Source organism: Cebidichthys violaceus, unplaced genomic scaffold (genome assembly GCF_023349555.1).
Source record: "Cebidichthys violaceus isolate CVI_PGR_0920_01 unplaced genomic scaffold, fCebVio1.0.p SCAF_32, whole genome shotgun sequence".
Classification (NCBI taxonomy): domain Eukaryota; kingdom Metazoa; phylum Chordata; class Actinopteri; order Perciformes; family Stichaeidae; genus Cebidichthys; species Cebidichthys violaceus.
Window position 1 is genome coordinate 2,151,121 of NW_027176506.1, and position 17,345 is coordinate 2,168,465.

The following is a 17,345-nucleotide window of genomic DNA, read 5'->3' on the forward strand; positions in this document are numbered from 1 at the left end:
TGTTCTTCCCTCTGCATCAATTTGTGTCTTCGTGGACATTTCGGGATTATTTGTCGATCATTGTTGGAAAACCACTTTATGGGCTGTTGCCTCTCCTGTCCACCTGTTGTGATAGATTTAATGTTGGCACACAGACAACATGCTGTCTCATAATTTTGAAGATGGGAATATTTTTATTTTCAATTCTAACTTTTAATTTTTTGTAAAAATGAAAAAAAATGGCCACATAAAATGACGTGGCGGGCCGGATCCGCCCCGCGGGCCTTGAGTTTGACATGACTGGGTTAGGTTAAAGCATAGAAATGGAAGCAGGGAACAAAACGAAGGGGAACGATAGAGTGTGAAGATAAAGAGAGCAAAGAGGGAGGTGAAGTACACATAAGAAGGTGGAGGGAAAAAGGGATGGGGGGAGGGATAAGAGGATGAGACTAAAAGATGAGATTAGAACACTCAAAGAAATATTTAGGCCTACTATTTAAGATTTATTTATTTTAATTGCGTATACAATTTTCATCCATTTGGATTACATAGTTTTAACAAACAAACTAATAAACTTAATGTGATGTACATTAGCTAGGCAAACATAGTTGAAACAAGTAAGAATGAAATGTATGTAATAATACTAATACACCCAATGTGTTTTAAAATGTATATCCACATATTTCAAATAAAAAAAAAAAATTATACAAGTTCATGCATTTACCATAAATAAATTAAATTTGTTTCAAATTCAAAGTTCTCTATTTCAAAAAAATGTACTTGTTTTGCCACAATAGACATCTAGACAGGTAAACCAACATGGCGACATCCATTTTTGGAAATGTTGACCACATTGTGATATTAAAAATTCTTAAGGCACACTGTTTTGCAAACTGACACTTCAGATATATATATATATATATATATATATATATATATATATATATATATATATATATATATAGTTTTAACAAACAAATCTTCCAAATCTGCCAAATCTTCTCTGCCAATGCCTACAGAGCGGGGTTCATCAGAGACTACCTCCAGAACCTGGGAGTGGAGAAGATGAGAGGATGGAATGGCCTGCCAGCAGTCCTGACCTCAACCCCATCGAACACTTGTGGGATCAGCTTGGGCGTGCTGTTCGTGTCAGAGTGACCAACACAACCACGTTGGCTGACTTGCGACAAATGCTTTTTGAAGAATGAGATGCCATCCCACAGCAGCAGTGGGTGACCAGGCTGGTGACCAGCATGAGGAGGAGGTTCCAGGCTGTTGTGGCTGTGTATGGTTCTTCCACACGCTACTGAGGCTCCTGTTTGTTAAATGAATAAATTGTTAAATTGCCAATATGTCTTGTTCCTTCAGACTTCAATCATCCAATCCACCAAACAACACCAAACAAGAGTCAATGGCAGAATAAACTGTTTGGCATTGGCAGAGAAGATTTGGCAAATTTGTCATGGGCGCAATCCACATACTCAGCTCTGCTGCTCATCCCACAAATGCATGCTCCTTACAAATGTGGCACCATTTAAAAGGGAAATAAACAGACTTTCCAACGGCATAAGATATGTTGCCAAGAAGCATTGTTACAACAGAGAAATAATCTACCAAACACAAATTTCTTTACTTTTTGTGTTATCTTTATATACTGTATGAAAAATAATGGAACATTTTTCAAAACGTCACACAAAAAACCCCAGGAAGATCATAAATCATTTATCAGTTTAGAAAAATGTCCAGCCAGCCCTTATGCATACGTTGGACAGTTTTCATAAAATGACCATCGATGCCTAGTGGTAGGCTACTTACATTATGTAAACCTGCAAGCCTTCAAACCAATCTACATGCATCATGATCCTTCAAGAGTCACAAATACTGATCCACAGTCAGCTTTGACCAGCAAACAGAATTTGAAGCAGCGACCCAAATTTGTTTTTCATTATTCTCAACAACACACGTTTGTCACTGAATCATTAGACGCCCTTTACAGCCGTCTTCCTTCCAAAAATGGTGGAACTACTTTTTGTTCCTAGAACTACCTCCAAACACGTGTATAAACAAATCTACAGTTGTCATTTCAGCTACGTAGTGACACAGTGGCAGTTGTAGGAAAGAAAGTAGTCCCACCAATTTGGAAGCAAGAGGGCTGGGAAAGAGCATCATTAATGAATCTCAAACCAACGTGTGTTGTGCATTCATAAAAATATTTTTATATTATATATATATATTTTTATTTTCACAACTGGTCCAGATCCGCTTCATTCATTGGAGGAACACACTCCCACTGAAGCACTTATTCTCATGATGGGGAAGGAGCTGACTGATCAAACTTGGAGGATCTATTACAAGTGTACTGTAGGTGTCACGGTTTTAATCTGTCAGAAATAACTCATTACTTCCCTGTCCGCACTGAGTATGAGATCAGCATAATGGTTTGAGTGTGTCGTGATTATGTTCCATAATTTCCATCCGTTACAAGGGGTCATTTACAGCTTGCAAGTTTCTCATTTGGCTTGTAAAATGAATTATAGTCCACACTGATAGCTGCATAGTTTAATCTGTAAATATATTTGTAACAAGTTTATAATGAAACAAGACTAGGTTGACAGACAGCTACCATCCATTCTTTGACGAGTGTCTCCATGTCTTCATTGAGGTAGACACTTAGGCTCCTCGTTTATGTCTTCATTCTGAAACAAGCATACCAACAAGATCCCACCCCCAAAAATTAAAATTTTAGAGTTGGTAAATGCTTCATTTTAGGTTAATTATATTTAGTATTTATTTTAAACTAAAACAGCCAGCAACCCCCGCCCCGTAAAAAAGACAACAACAAAGAAACCACACACTCACTTGAGATGTCAGTGCTATTATGGTGTTGATGTTCTGTCCAGCAGGTTGTCCTTTGGCGTGGAAAACCTTCATCAGGTCATCAGTGTATCTGTCCAGTTGTCCAAGAGGAACAGTTATTTTATGCATGAACTCCAAGTTGACCTGAGAGAGAGGAGAAAAGACAGTATCACACATCTGGTTGAGTTTATCCTAAATGCAATTTAGACATTACATGTTACACACATTAAAACCGGTCACCGACCGACCGGTTAACATACACTAAAGATCTCAACCTGACTGAAAGTCCACCAACGTGCACAGCAGGAGACGTTATCACTGAAATATCAGTCTACAACCAAGTTAGCTCCCTCAATCATTTCTGCGACACCCAAAGCCTTTCTATGTCTCCATTTCAGAGTAACTGTGGGCTGTTGGTGTTAACCCTAGCTGTTAACATTTTAGTGTACGTTTAAATAAAGTTAATTTAAACGTCACCTCAACGTTATAGTCACTATGAGAGTATATTGTATTGCAACATTCAGTATTTTGGCAGAAAACTATTTAAATATGATGCCAATTCTTTTGTTTATTTATTGTGCCCCCCACAACTTGCCAATTGTTTGAGAATTAATAGCACTATAATGATGACGACAGTAACAAGGAACTTGTACTGTCATGGAGAAGAGGGAGCTAGTAGTGTTATATACTTTAGTTGACCAACATTCCTACCCTCACAGAGGTCATGAGCTCCAAGTGACCAACAGAATTAGATACAAGTGGTGGGATGCGTTTCTTATGCAGGGTGTCTGTCTCACCCTCAGGGACAGGCTGAGGTGCTGAGATATGTGGAAGGAGCTGAGAGTAGAACTGATGCTGCTGCTTCATATTAAAAGGAGCCGTGCCCGACTGGGAGACCTAGTGGCAGAGGCTAAACATGCCAGAGGGACTATATATCCCAGCAGGCCTAGGAAGCGGAGCTGGAGGACATGGCAAGGGAGAAGGTTGGAGGGCTGCTGAGCCTGTGGCCACCACAACCCAGATTCAGATAAGAGTCAGAAAGCCGTGCGTCTGTTGAAAGATGGTCTTTGGTTTCAAATGTGAGTGTCCTCTTTCTTTCTCCCCTGACTCCTGGTCGATGACCTGTGACATCTTGAGCTTTTGTTCTGGCGTTCACTGTCAGTTGACATCTGTTTCTGTTGATTCAGTCTTTTGGTCAGGGTCCTTGCTGTTTCACTGATGTAGTGCTCCCCACAGCTGTCTCATGTGAGGTCATGATAATGTCCTAACACCTCCAGTCTTCCTAACAGAGGGGATGGTTGGTTTGAACTAGAAAGTAGTGAGTTAACCACACCTCCTCATGTCTGCTTGAGGCTAGGGGCTCCGGGATGAATTAGCTGCTACTAGCATACCTCGCGGTTGGTCGGCAGTTGAGTTGCACTGTGGGTAATGTAGGCACAAGGTTTTGACAAAGAATAATAATATATAGAATATCTCTAGTTCTGCTACATTTGAGCAGTAGTTAGACAGACATCTCAGCAAAAACATTGTTGTTTTCATGCACTAGTCAATTTTGAGATTTGGGGTTATTTTGCATTCATAAAAAACATCCAAAATGCACATTTAGGTATTTTACTATCCTTTATATTTGCTTCTGTAGATTTCTCCTAAATTAGCATTAGACAATGCCTCGATTGTATATTCAAACATACATATCAGGAAACTTGTAATATACAAAAATAAACTTTATTTGAAAACCTTTTACTCTGCTCGGTTTCATTAAGTGTCATGACGTTATGCACATAAAATGTTGATGGCATACTCTTTTGGTTATCATTGTGTCACCCACAGCAGAAATGAACATGCATCACGCAACTGAACACATATACACACTTGCTACAAACTAATAACATGTGTTTGTGTGTGTCTGTGTGTGTGATTGCTTCCTGACGGCACCTATGTGACAGAGAAAACAAACCACCTCCTCGGCTGTCTCCTCTCCCACTGCTCCTCTGTGCTCTGCATCTCTTCCTGTGCAGCAGATTGACAGCAGTCTGTTGCCTTGTTCTCTGTTTGCCACCTACCAGCACAAGCTCCATCGCTAATACCGACTCATTAGTTGGGACTTTGTTTCAAAATTGCCAATTGCAGCAGGACATATTGCTGCTGTTGGAGCAAAACCACAGACAATGCATGTAGCAGAGTGGTTCCTTCCTCACCGTCCATGTGTGTCATGAATTATGCTTCCAGATAAACAAGGGTACTCAGGGCTTTGTTAATTTAGAACTGCTAAATCGCAATTTAGACAATGCGTATGGCTCTCAAAGGATAGCTGTTTATTCATGAAGTTGTAAATAAATAAGTATATTAGAATTAATAGCTGAGATTTGTGAACTGACGTGAGTCAGTCCGGCTGGTGGGAAACATTCCCCCAGTTTGGAGGAGAAAACAAAGGCGAACATGGAATTATTATTTTAAAAACGAGGCCTATTTGCAGGCCTCAGCTCGAATAAAGATAAGAAATACCTAATTAATTGTATAAAAAAAAATAAAAAAATAAAAAAATAAAAAAAATAAAAACAATTTTTTATATATTTTTGAGATGAGAAAAATCATGGAACTATCAGAATACATGTTACTGGTTCACATAAGATAAGGATGGAACACAGCAGAACTTGGAAAACTCAAAAGCTCGATCTTGAAAAACAGCACTTTTAGAGTATTGTTTTTTGGAAAGTATGGGTATCCAAGACTTTTAATATGCTGGGCTCTTAGAACAACTGATATAGGCTCTATATACACAGCTATACATAGATACCGTGAAACATTTATGAAATATAGAGCATTTCAAATTAGAAAACTGATCAAATATTCCAATATTTGAATAAAAAAGTATTTTTTAAATTCAAAAACACTCTATATCACTTCTATGTATCACTCATGATGTTCATTGAATCAATAGACCGAAGATTGGACCTTTTTTGAGTGTTTTAAGCTCTTTCTATGCCCTTTTTAGTTATTTAGTTTAAGGTCAAATACTGCTTCAGACTCTCTGTTCAGGGCTGTATCTCAGCCCCCCCTTCTCCGATTTTCACCATTGAGACATCCTTCGAACCGTAGGAGCCAATAGAATTGCCTGGAATTGAAAGCTAGATGATTGACAGCACTATTAGCCAATAAAGCTCAAAAAGGTCCAGCTCTGAAATCTGATTTGCTGAGCTTCCAACCCTCTCAAGAATCCGAGGAGTGTCGGAGAGACACGAATCGAACGGATTCACACGGAGCACCAGCAGCTGGACAAACATGAAGTGGAAGTACGGAGATATTCCATTTTTTCGCTGAGATTCGACCAAAAGTAAGTACAATATTCGATGAAAGCTGTGTGACTTTTTGTGTTCGAAGCTGAATATCTCTGCGATGGTTTACCGGGGAGAGAAATGGAAACTATGTCCGTAATCTCCGTCAGGCGCTCGTGCTTTTTCATGCTGCATGTTTGTAGGTAGCACGTTGCTAACGGAGTGTAGCAGCCGTTTTCTCCGGTCTGTCCCAGTCATATCGAGTATGATTTATGATATTTTGTTATTTGTTTGCTTGGCTGATGGGAGATGTGTTTGTCTCATGTAGAAGTGACCTAGTTCATGTTGTTCCCAGGACGCTGAGGTTTCTGCAGAACTATAACATCATTATATTCGTTCTTCGTGGGTTCTCTGCCAGTTACTTTTAACACAAAACTCTCTAAGTTTTGATGTACTCTGCGTCCAAATGGGGGACCCTCGGGTGTACGGTCTATTGTGAATATCCATCACAGTTTACAGACTCATTTCCTGCTTAAACTTTGGCCTATTGTACTTACTGTAGTGCAATGAGGGACTATGATACAAATTAAGGTGTGTTTACCACCAGTTTGACCTCCAATTGAAGGGGTTATAATATAATCTGGATAATCTGCCCAGGCTCGTTTGTTAAAGCCTGTCTGATCGCCTGCTCCTCTTTCTTGGCCCATCATACTGTTTTAGCAATGTCTGCATGATCCTAGAGCTCAGCTTTTACTTTGGTGACTACAATGTTGTCGTAACAGATGGAAACAACACCCAAGTTGCAATAAACTGGAATCATCCTTTAACCCTTCTGTTGTCCTGGGAGGTCAAAGCGACCCACCTTGGAGTCTACCCGCTATGTTATCTCTCTCCCCTTACATCTCGCACTCCCGTTGTCCTGGGGGGTCAAAGTGACCCACCTTTGATTCTCCCCGATATCTCCCCTTACATCTCGCACTCACTATCTCTCTCCCCTTGTCCTGATGGGTCAAAGCGCCTTAGAGTCTCTCTCCGCTACGCTATCTCTCTCTATGTGCCAATAAAATGACAGCACACAGCACATGTAGCAGTATTAACACTGTGTTTCTTTTTCTACACAGCTGTGATAACACTAAGGGTTAGCAAGGTGTTTGAGCTTCCTGTTTGATTGTGTGTGTCTTACAGTTATGATTATGATTACCTATTAGTCCTTCTTTCCTCTCCTTCCGACTCCTCTTCTCTCCTTCCATGCTTCTGTTTTTCTCCTCATCTTTCTCCTTGTCTTCTGCTTCATCTTCACTTTTCCTCCCTCCTTTCTTGTCTTTTTCCACTCCACCCTTAGTTCTACTTTGCCGTACTTCTGATTGGTGTTGAGCAACTGTCAATAAAGCTCAACACTTGTTACACAAATGTTTCACATTAAAAGCCTTTCAGCAGCTAGAAACATAACCCATACTTTACCTGGCAGGCTTTTAATGTGAAATTCCTCCAGGACAGTGGCTCAAAAGTGTAAAGAACTGTCAAAGTGAAAGAAAGTATGACATGCCATGATGTACTGATGAAATGTGTGCTGTGGACATGCACATGTCCACAGCACACATTTGTGCATGTGGATTTATTCTGGATTTATCTCCCCATAGTCTCTCCGTTTCTCCGGAGCATTTGTGCAAAGAACCCTGTGACACTTTCTTTACCAGCAAAAAAAAGCCACCAGCGCCCACCCCTACACCATAACGTTCAACTTGAAAGACACTGAAAAGGAGCTGACCGTTCCTACATGGAACAACCAAAAGTGAGCAATTCCGCAATTTAATCATTGTGTCCTTGGGGAAAACACAACCAAAAACATAACATAACTAATGTCATCTTCTCTACATGTACAGACATGTGGTGGTTGTGGTCATCTCCCAGGTAGCCACGTCCTGACTGTGCGTTTCACTGTCAAACAGGTACTCAAACAGCTTTTCTCAATTGACCAGCAGGACTACTGTGATCCGTAAGACCACGTGGAAGAAGATGTGTCCGAAGAAGAAGGAAAATAAGAAGAAGAGGAAGAAGAAGGAGAAGAAAAAGGAGGAGAAGAAGAAGAAGACTACAACCCAGTGCATCATGAATCACCTTCGCATGACCACGAAGAAGACCAAGAAGAAGAAGAAGACGATTGTGAGGTTGACCCCTCTCAAGTCCAAAGGCGGACCTTCCTCTCAAAAAACAGAGAAATAACTTTGTCCTCCGCTTCTTACGTGCAACAACAGGGCAGCGCTGCGTGAAATGCCACGGCGATAACCCTTGGTGGACCCACAAGGTACGCTGCGTCCCACGCCTGTGACACCACCTCTATGTTCTACCTCTTTGTCACACTGGAAATACTAAGAATCGTCCTGGACAACACCAATTTGGCGAGGAAAACGAAAGTGTTGACGACTACGATTACAGCGACGACTTCTGGACAACGGGCCCATCGAGGACGACAACAGTAGCAAAGAGGAGGAGGATGATGAGACATTCTGTGCGCAGCGTAGGGCCAAAGAGGCTAAGTATAAGAGGAATGTTAATCGGGACCGCAAGTGTAAGAGCGTGTCACATTCACAGTCCGAGGAGTACTCCCCTGAGCCTGCCTCTAGTGGGGTGAAAGACATTGTGGGTTATAAGAGCGCACTGGAGGGGTTGATCAAACCGTATGTAAAGCGCGTCAATTACAAAATAACTCACAGTCCAAAAAGAGTGAGGGGAAGAACCGTAACAAGAGTGTTTATTTGGTTAAAGAGACCTCTGTCCAGCCATTTGACAGTGAAGCTAACACTGCTAAAAAAAAAACACAAGGACAAGTCTACCAAGAGGTGTGACAAAGAAATAGTAAAGCCTGTTGAGAACAAACACACCCCAAAGCGGGAGTCTCCTCTGTACAAAGGCAAGCTCTCAGACCCAGAAAGTGATGACTACAAAGGGGAGGAGACACTGAGGCAAGGTATAAAGAGGATCACTTCCAAGATAAAGGGCACTTGATCTCCCATCATTGAGACCAATTCAGAGGAGGAGGTTTGAACCCAGAAGACTCAGGGTAGACCTGTCAATACCCTCAGTCAGGAACGCCAAAAGACAGCTGAACCTGGGAGGTTCCTCGAGCAACAGGAGGACAAACCCAGCAACCGCCCGCAGTCTACACACCAGAGTCCTGGTGTTTCACAGTCCCAACTGTGAAAGATAAGTGGAGAGGCTACAAACTTGACCAGTCAAGCTGGATCCCCTGCCACTGACAACATTCAAAATCCATCTAACGGAGAGGAAGAGTGGGCCCCTGCAGAGGAACGGATAAGCAGAAGAGAGACTCACTCGAGCCACCCAGTCAAGCCTAAAGCCTGGACGACAGAGAACACACCTGAAAGGACAGGGTGTAGCGACCTTGAAACAGACTCTGGTGATAACGAGTTTATGTTTTCTATGTGAAATCCGTCATGTCTTCTCATGTGGTGAAAAGGAAGCAGTCTGTACGTGGGCCCCACAGCGTGTCTGTGATCCGATATTTAGAGGGTTTGGCCAACAATGTGCATGTGTCTCAGTTAGAAGAACTTTGCTCATCTGTAGTACTGTCATCTACGTATTCAAATCCAGATCATAGAGCAGTGGAACCACAGGTTGTTCTTAATACTCTGGATAATTATTTTATTAAGAAGTGATTGGTGTGACACAACAGCAGAATGTGGATACCCTGTGTGACAACTGGTTGAAACCCAGCCTTACGATCTAATAAAATTACGTAGATAAATATTCTTTGATTGTATTGTCTCTTTTCTGAATGTTATCCTGTATGCATGTTGTCATCATCGATATGACCACGCGAAACAATGCACATTTCTTGCGCTTTTATTACTTCAGAGAGACAGTATACAAAAAAAACATGACCAACAGTAGTATTATTGTACAGAGCTGTATTGTCACAAGAGGTTCAATATCTGTTTTTCCTGCAGTACATGAGCATGTAAGCTACCCTATCATAGAAGTTAGATCCCGCTTCGTAGGTTGTCTTGACGTCCTCCCAGGAGCACAACCATACCTGAGTATAGTCTAGAAGATACCAACTGTCCTCTCCCCGCACATAAGCTGTTTAATGTCCACAGTAGTGAGTACCACTCTGGGCTACAACAGCGTACAGCTCGTATAGAGCATCGAAGACTGCTTCGGGTTCTTTCATGACGTCTTTCAGATCCAGAGTCTCGGGGAACGTGAAACGTTGCTCTATCTTGACTATGTGAGCGGTATCTCGGCCAATGTTTTTAACCCGTTCGAGCCTTATACACAAAACCGAGGGTAATGACGAAACCTTTGTCATTTTTTTCGGCCGAATTTTTTGTGTGTCAGAGTGTTCTCAAATTTGATGTATTCCCGCAGCTCTTTAGGGAGATCGTCTTCCATGTACACGGGAATTGTGTTTGCGTAATCGAGTGTATATTCGACAGCGTTGCAACCGCGGCAGCGTATACGTTTCTCCATCTTGATGTTCCACAGTTGTCCGATCTTTTTAGTGGGCCCTCCGGCATCTGGGCGTTGAGGATGCATTCAAAAGACGAGGTCCGAGTCCTCCTGAACATCGAAGGAGAATCCCTTGTATCTGCTCATCGAGTCTACGAGAAAACTCGGGTCACACGGTCCGTAGCTGTTTTCGGTCATTTCGTAGATGAGCCGCTTGAGCCTCCCAGCCACCATGTTCTTTGTAGGATCACAATGGTGTTCATCAATGTCCCGAATGAGATCCTGTAGCTCACGTGTCCCGCACAGGCACTGGACCATGCTGTTGATGCTGCAATAGCTCCCATAATTGATCAGACCTCGCATGGTTGTGAACTCTCGAGGACAACCAACAGACTAGTTCAACTTCAACGAGTATGTGTGAAATGTTAACAACGTTAAGCTTTATAAACCCGTGTGCATGTGGTGCGGGTGTGATGGATACACTTGTGTGATGTCACCCTGAACGTTGCCACGCTCAGGAACAGTTCTTCAAGGGATCTCACATGTCCCTGTTTGGTCAACTGAACTACGAGGATTGCCATCTTGTAATATTCGAGACTGAACTTCTCCAGAGGTCCACTTCTTTTAAACTTTGTGAACATTATGACAGGGGCCCATTGGGAATCGGTATGAGAGACCACGTTGTGTGTGAAACAGTTACCGTTGGTCTGTACCTAGACCGATCCAGTTGATCTATGCTGGTAATCCCAGACAATGCGGTGTCTCTGAGAGTCACCTTTGTCAAACTCTAAGTGCAATCCAGCGCGGTCACTTCGACCCTGGAGGATCCAAACATCTTGACTCTCATCCTGAGCACTAAATTCCTGGTCAGTATGCTCAACTTAGTATCACCCATATCCTCTGCAGTCTGGTTGCCTCTGAAAGGCTTCGGGTCTCCGTACACCAGCAGTTTGGGACCACTGCTCTCACGCGGTTCGTCTTCACCCAAATGTGTCAGCCAGTTGGGTATTTCGGACGTGTAATCCCTGAAGGTGAAATAGTTCCCCTCTAGGCTCAACAGGGACGGGGTCGCCCTTTCATACAGATCAAAGTTTCTCAACCACTCGATCGACTTGGTCAGCATGATGGAGGTCAATGTGCCTGAGCTCAGCTTCTGAAGCCATTTACACAGATTGGAATCTGGCAAGTGTCTTCCCACGATAGTAGTACAGAGACTGACCAAGTGATCACATTGATCCCCGGACATGGAGGAAGGGGGCTTGTTGAAGTTTCTGCTGAGATAAGCGACAATGTCTATCATTACCATGCCTTTGCCTATCAGGACATCCTTCCATTCCGTCATGTACGTGGGCAACAGTTTCATGTCTAATGCAGTCTTGAGCGTGAGAAAGACTTGCAATAGGAAGATGTAGACCGAGTTGGGTAGGTCCGAAGGGGTCCAGTACAACACTTGCTTGGATTGTTCGAAGAACTGGGCATACTGGAAGATGAACACACCATTCCCCTTAGAGCACTTACACAATCCGTTCCGGGGCCAAGCAAATATAAGAAGTTGCATTTGGGTCATACTTTACAAGAGAACAATCACATTCTCTTTGAAACAAACAATTTCCTTATCGTTGTAACTCCTCAGGATAACCATAACCGTCGTTAATTTTCTCCAATATGAGAGTAAAAAGTTGAAGTCAACACTACCATGGAGAGGGACTGCTGGGATTTGGACCCAGGATCTCCAGTTTACTAGACAGTAACTTTGACCAACTAAGCCACACCGCCTCTGTTATGGTCTGTTTTAAAAATGTTAAACCGTCGTTCATTTTCTCCAATATAAGAGCAAAAGGATTAAGTCAACACAATCCTGGAGAGGAACTGCTGGGATTTTAACCCAGGATCTCCTGTTTACGAAACAGGCACTTTGACCAACTAAGCCACAGTGCCTCTGTCAAGGTCTGTTTAAAAAATGTTAAACCGTCGTTAATTTTCTCCAATATGAGAGCAAAGAGTTGAAGTCAAGACTACCCTGGAGAGGGACTGCTGGGATTTGAACCCAGGATCTCCTGTTCACTAGACAGGCACTTTGACCAACTAAGCCACAGCGCCTCTCTCACTGTGTTCTCCACACATTTTTAACTTTAGTTCATATTGGCAACCGTTAAAATAAAGTTGAAACCTACACTGCTTCTTCAAAGACAATGCTTGGATTTGAACCCAGGATCTCCTGTTTACTAGACAGGTACTTTGACCAACTAAGCCACAGCGCCTCCTTTACTGTCTTTTTCAAAAATTATAAATCGTCGTTAATTTTCTCCAATATGAGAGCAAAAACATTAAGTCAACACTACCCTGTAGAGGCACTGCTAGGATTTGAACCCAGGATCTCCTGTTCACTAGACAGGCACTTTGACCAACTAAGCCACAGCGCCTCTGCTAAGTTCTGTTTAAAAAAATTTAAATCGTCGTTAATTTTCTCGAATATGAGAGCAAAAGGATTAAGTCAACACAATCCTGGAGAGGCACTGCTGGGATTTGAACCCAAGATGTTCTGATTACGAAACAGGAACTTTGACCAACTAAGCCACAGCGCCTCTGTGAGTGATTTTTCCAAAAAATTTTAACCTTCGTTCATATTCACAAATAAGAAATCATAAAGTTGAAGCCAAAACTGCTTTGGCAAAGACACTGCTGGGATTTGACCAAGGATCTCTTGTTTACTAGACAGGCACTTTGATCAACTAAGCCACAGCGCCTCTGTGACTACTTTTTCCAAAGATGATGAACCTTCGTTCATATTCACAAATATGAAATCATAAAGTTGAATCTTACACTTTTTTGACGCAGGCACTGCTGGGATATGAACTCAGGATCTCCTGTTTACAAGGCAGGCACTTTGACCAACTAAGCCACAGAGGCTCTGTGAAAGTCTGTTTCAAAAATGTTAAACCGTTTCTCCAATATGAGAGTAAAAAGTTGAAGTCTACACTACCCTGGAGAGGCACTGCTGGGATTTGAACCAAGGATCTCCTGTTTACTAGACAGGCACTTTGACTAACTAAACCGCAGCGCCTCTGTGACTGATTTTTCCAAAAAATGTCGAATTTGGGTATCCCCTCCTCCAACTGCACTTTTTCCACCCGTGTGATAAGCCTCATTGGGTTGGACGGAAAGAAGCTTTTCATCCTTGTTGGGTGTCTGTGTCAGATTGGTGACTGAACTTTGAGGAGGAACCCGACCTTGTTTCTTACAGACCGCCGTGGAAGTACCCTCCCCGTGATTGTCGTAGACCCCTTGAGCCATCTTCGAGCACCTGACCTGGCCAGGGTTGTCGATGGTACCACCCTTGCGTTGATTGTAATTGCTATTGTTCAAACTTTTGAGCTCTTTCACCTTCTTCGAGTACCACTGGTAAGGTTCAATGTAATCGGGAGCCAACCTGATAAAGTCTATTCCGTAGTACACTTTTGAGTTGGACTTGATCACTGTAATGGGGGATCCCGATGCTGATCTTTCTGCCACCATCTCACGGAGTCCGGTGGGAATACAATCATCACCGACTATGATATTGGTTGTCCTATACTCCCCTACCTGTACGGACAACGGTATGGATAGGTGTTCAGGGGGCACCAGTGCCTCATCTATTTCCAGACTCAAACTCTGGTATCGAGGCAAGTTCAACAGTTGGGAAGGAGACCACCTCTCTTGAGGGAAAGTGTAATGCAAAGCACTCCCATAGAGACAAAGGCCTTGTCCGATATGTCGCAGCCCATGGATTCGAGGCTCCTCTTACACACTCCTGCAAATTCCTGCTCCACAATATCAGGAGGATTCGCCGCTTTGGATAAAAGCGTCTGCTAAATGACTGTAATGTAATGTAATGTCCTCTGTATCGCCTGCACACTAGGTCTTCTGTCTTTGTGTTTTGCGTGTACAAGTCGAGCATTCATCGCTTTTATGTAGCCAAGCTTGAACGTTTCATGCTTCTCGGGGTTGTAGACCCCGACCAAGTTGGATAGATTGTCAGCGTACGTCTTTTTACAGTAACCCCCCTGACAGGTCCTTTGTTATATTGAATCAAAGGGGAGCGGCTGTGTATCTCCCACATCACACAGAATCAACTGAATATGTCGCTCCCGGTGGCTGCGTTCATGCACCACAGCACTTCGGGAGCCATGTTAGTCCGGTTATCCTGCGGCTGATCTGGGGTAGAGAAGTTGCTGGAGGTGCCACAGTCACTGATCTTGAAAGCAAAGGGTAAGGGCTTTCAATCCGGCTGGTGACAGACCAAAACGTTCCTGTAGGTGAAGTCCCTGTGTTGTATGGTTCTTGATTTCAAGTAATCGAGACCTCTTAGGGTGTCCAGTTTCATCGCTGGCGCGACCGCAGTGTCATTTATACGCCACATGAATTCCTGCAGCGAGACGAGGGCAGTCGAATGTTTCGCCCTCGGTCGGATATATCAGCCCTGGTCGGATGTTTCACCCTCGGTCGGATATATCACCTGTGTGGTGAAGCCTGACTAGAGTGGCTTCTGAAGTGATAGGAGGCAGAAACAACACAAGAGACTATGTCTGGATAACAAAAAGGTGTTTTATTTACAAAGGTGCCCTGCTACACGTGTAACCAAACATATATAGAAACAAAACAAAGTAAATTATATGTGTGGGTTGGTCGGATGTTTCACCCTTGATCGGATATATCAGCCCCGGTCGGATGTTTCGCCCTCGGTCGGATATAGCCCCAAGACTATACTATACTATACATTTTTTACATTTTGTTTGTATAGCGCTTATGTACTCAAAGGCACTTTACATGGTAAAAACAGAAACATTAAAAGTGATTACAACAGAAACAAAAGAGATGACATAACAGTGAGGAACAAAAACATACATAATAGCATCACAGGTTAAAAGCAGATGTAAATAGATGAGTTTTAAGTGAAGTTTTGAAAGTGGTGAGTGACGGAGAATGTCTGAGGTCCTGGGAGAGAGTGTTCCAGAGGGAGGGGGCAGCAATGGAGAAAGCCCTGTCCCCCCAGGTCCGAAGGCGTGGCTGAGAGTCTCCGCGGCTGAGGAGAGGGAGGGGCGTAGACGGGCAATGTTTTTGAGATGTGATTGATGTGGTGTTCAAAGTAGAGGGTTTGATAAAAAATTATACCAAGGTTACGGACATGTGTGGAGTGGTCCTCATCGGAACAGAGGAAGTCGTTAATGACTTTGATTAGGGCAGTTTCTGTGCTGTGATGAGATCTGAATCCAGATTGAAATGGTTCATACAGTTGGTTTGGAGTCCAGTTGGGTTTGGAGTTGATGGGCAACAGCGTTCTGTAGTGGAAAAAAACCTTTTTAACTTCCCTGTGAGAAAACAACCAGACGACGAACTTCTCAAAGTATTAAAACATATTTAATGAACAGACAGTTTGTAATAATTCAGCTGAATGGATAGAGCTCTTTCCCCACGGATGGTTCGGAGGTCTAACAACAATGAATAGACAAAACATAGTATATATACACATTATCTCGTCTCCTCTCCCTTCACCCCCCTTTGGCAGATGTCGTCCTCCTCTGTCTGCCGATGCACCCACCAAGGCCATGTCCTCAGCCTTTTGGTGGGAAGAGGGTTAGGTGGTGACATAAGGATAACACTACAGAAAGAAAGAAATTCTAAAACACCTTTGACATGAGATAATTTCAATTAGTCTGGTTGGCCTCGTCTGCATTTCTGCAGGTTTTAAGCAATACAAGTTAACTAAGAGAACGGTATGATAAATTTCTCCAACACATTCCAGTATTTTAGACAGAAAAGAGAGACTGGAGATGGGTCTGTAGTTGTTGCGGATGTCAAGGTCCAGGCCAGGCTTTTTGAGGATGGTTGTGACAGAGGCGAGTTTGAGGGCAAGAGGGACGGAGCCAGTAGACAGGGAGGAGTTGATGAGAGAGGAGGAGTGGGCAGAGGGCCGGGAGACAAGCCATGACTAAAGTGGAAGGGATAGGGTCCAGGTCACAGGTCGGAGTCTTCATGTCATAAAGAAATTCTTCCTTCCAGCTCTGAGGGCGCAGCTGACACAGTCGGATGGGGAGGTGAGATGTTAAGGCAAATGTGACAGCTGATTCACAGAGGGTCCCGTTTTTTGTTTACTAATTGTAGACACCCGGTATTTGTGGTCCCCGTAGCATTAACTAGCTCCAAAGCTAAAAAATAATATATATATATTATAAATGCCTTAAACGTGGGCTTGTCAAAATGTCCATTGAGCCTCAAATTGCTCCTGAAGGCTGTGCCTTCGGAAGATTAATAAGGGACTACACAAATATGTCCCTTTTGCATTCACCGAACATCTCCTATTAAACGTATCAGTTTTAGGGAATGTTAAAGGCCTCAACCAACCAATCAAATGGAAGAAAATATCTTACCTTTAGAGGCAAAATGCAGATTGGTATGATTCAGGAAACAAACCTGTCAGAACCTTAAAATTACACAAATGGACTGTACTTGTATATCTGTTTTCTAGTCTTCAGACCACTCAAAGCAATGTTTTTTCTACATGACATCATTCACCCATTCATACACTGATGACAGGGCTACCATGCAAGGTGCCACCTGCCCATCAGAACTAACTAACATTCACACAGTAGGCACAGCTACGGGAGCAATTTGGGGTTAAGTATCTTGCCCAAGGACACAGCGACATGGACTAGTGGAGCCGCGGTTTGAACTGCTCTACCATTGAGCCACTGTCTCCCCTGCAACGTACAGACTGGGTTGGATGAA

The 17,345-nt window shown here is 43.0% G+C and overlaps 4 non-coding genes across 4 annotated transcripts; all 4 read right to left on the reverse strand.

Moving 5' to 3' along the window:
* Positions 1–12,444: 12,444 nt before the first annotated feature.
* Positions 12,445–12,518, reverse strand: trnat-cgu (transfer RNA threonine (anticodon CGU)). Its single transcript has one exon. It is a non-coding gene; the product is annotated as a tRNA-Thr (tRNA).
* An 88-nt stretch (positions 12,519–12,606) lies between these two features.
* Positions 12,607–12,680, reverse strand: trnat-agu (transfer RNA threonine (anticodon AGU)). The gene has a single exon. It is a non-coding gene; the product is annotated as a tRNA-Thr (tRNA).
* Positions 12,681–12,929: 249 nt separating this feature from the next.
* trnat-agu (transfer RNA threonine (anticodon AGU)) lies at positions 12,930–13,003 on the reverse strand. The gene has a single exon. It is a non-coding gene; the product is annotated as a tRNA-Thr (tRNA).
* Positions 13,004–13,091: 88 nt separating this feature from the next.
* On the reverse strand, positions 13,092–13,165 carry trnat-cgu (transfer RNA threonine (anticodon CGU)). The gene has a single exon. It is a non-coding gene; the product is annotated as a tRNA-Thr (tRNA).
* Positions 13,166–17,345: the final 4,180 nt, after the last annotated feature.